Genomic DNA, 2,433 nt, shown 5'->3' with positions numbered 1-2,433 from the left:
CGGCTGCCACCCCCGACCAGGCGCCCTTCGGAGTAGCGCCAGGGCCGGGCGGCCCTTCGGGGGCTGGGCAGGGAGGAGGGACGGGCAGGCCCGCGCCCCCGCCCCGCCCCTTCGAAGCGCGCCCCCGCCCCGCCCCTGCCGGCGGCCGTCGGACGGGGAGACGCGCACCGGGCTGGGGGCCGCAGCCCTCCACGTTCCTTCCTCGCCCGGACTTCGACGGCTCCGCGCGCGCTTGGCGAACTGCCTCACTGTCCGGGAAGACAAGCAAAGGACCTTGGAGTTTCTCGAAAGGAGGAAAAAAATCCCAGCTGCTAATTCTCTGCTTGGGAAGGAAAAACGGGCTGAGCCTAAGCCTGACCCCACCTCTGTCGGTGACCCTCTTGCAGCACACACACCCACACCTGTCCCTCTCCCGAGCTGGCTGCAAAGGGCCCCTCCGGCCTCCTTCCCTTCCCCTCCTTTGCTGCAGCCAGGGTGGGGGGGGATAGGAGGAGAGTCCTAGGAATTCGGAGAAATGGGAAGTGGGGTCCTTGAGGTTTCCATTTTAATCCCACCCAGTCCATCTTCAGCTTATCCCCCCACCCTTTATCTTCTCCTCAGGCCATAAATGTCTTAAATAGCAAATCTGGAGAATTACACAGTGGCCAACAGATTGGAAGAGACCAACTACCGTACAAGTGCCTTAGTTTCATATCCTAACCAAATTGTGCTTAGGATCATCTACCAGATAAAAGGCCCAGCATGGAAAAAGTTGCCAGATGCTCCAGCCAGCAGAAGAATGGCTGAGCAACAGGAGGCACTATTTCTCATGCCTGCTGGATAAGGGAGAAAGCCAAAGAATACAAAAAAAACAGGCAGGGTGGGCCTCGCTGATTGCAGAGAGGCTTTGGACTGGTTCAATCATGCTGTTAAGTATCAGATCGGTGAGGCATTGACGTGGTGGTGGTGAAAAACAACAACACGTTTATTAAGTTAACACAGAAGCGGTGCGAACTGCCGCTTAACTTCTATTTATACGGACCACTGATAGGTAGCGGCCAATGGAATCAAAGCAGTATTTCCCGCTTAAAAACACAAGCTAACAATTTTGGAGACAAGCAGTCACAATTTACATCTATACATAATACCCCTTCCCCCTAAATACTTCACAATGTCAAATTTTGAACTTAATCCTGCAAATACCTCTGGAGGTTCCCAATCTACCAGCTCACCTGCCAGGCTGGGTAGACTGGAATTGTGGGACCCATTCGCTATGGGTAGACTCGTATCTCTGGCTGGTCTGTCCGGGTAGACCTGAGCCAATGTCCATTGGTGGAACAGTTTCTGCAGAGCTGGAAGTCAGGGCCGTCTGCTGGTTTTGCTCAGTGGGTGCAGTTTCTGAGTTCCGGAGAGACTCACTGTCCACTAGTGCCCCATCCTCTCTTCTGGGAGCCTCGCCAGTGCTCAAAGATGCCAATGCCAGGCCACTGTCGTGTTGACCCTGGGTTTGACTTTCACGGGAGTCATTATCCTGTGACTGGTTCACTAGCCTCCTGCACAGTTGGTCGATGTGCTGGTGTAGCACTCGACCAACTTCTAGGACCACTTCGTAAGAGTAAGGCCCTGACACCTTACAAACCACAGCTACCACCCACAGTGCCCCTGGACTGTAGTTTCGTGCCCAAACCTGGTTGCCAACTTGCAAGCTTCATGGTGGTTTTGGCTGTGCTGTGTCTGAGGCAACTCGGTCTGGATGCAGACGATCCAACTGAGTGATTAAGCACCAACCCCATCTAAGTTCTGCTGGGCTTCTGCCCATGGAAGTGCAGGGAGTCGTGCATTGGCAAAGTAAAAAGTCTGCCAACCGATGCTGCCAATCGCCAGTTACGATCCTCTTTAACGATTCTTTGGTTGTCCAGACCATGCGTTCTGCTTCACCATTTGAGGCTGAGTGAAAGAGAGCCGAAGTGGCGTCCCTGATCATGTCAGCCCTCAAAAAGGACTGCAATTCTCCAGCGGTAAATTGAGCCCCATTGTTGGACACTAAAATGTCAGACAACCCGCAAAGATTCTGCGCAGTTCCTGGATGGTCCTGGCAGTAGTCATAGTTGGGACAGGTGCGACCTCTAACCACTTAGAGTGACTGTCCATGACATTGAGGAACAGCTGTCCCTGGAATGGTCCCGCAAAATCTATGTCGATTCTTGACCACAGGGCTTGTGTGGTTTCCCAGCGGTGAACTTGGGCTTGAGGCATTTCGGGTCTGGATTGCTAGCAAACGTGGCAACTTTGTACTTGGGCCTCAATATCCTTATATAACCCTGGCCACCACAGGTAACTTCTTGTGAGTGCTTTCATCCTGACAATTCCAGGATGTCCCTCGTGCAGAGATTCTAAGATCCTAGTCCTCAAAGAGTTTGGAACTACGACCCTACTATCCCAAAGAATGCAGCC

Source organism: Vipera berus (genome assembly GCF_964194415.1).
Source record: "Vipera berus genome assembly, chromosome: 14".
Classification (NCBI taxonomy): Eukaryota; Metazoa; Chordata; class Lepidosauria; order Squamata; family Viperidae; genus Vipera; species Vipera berus.
This window is presented reverse-complemented; position numbering follows the sequence as displayed.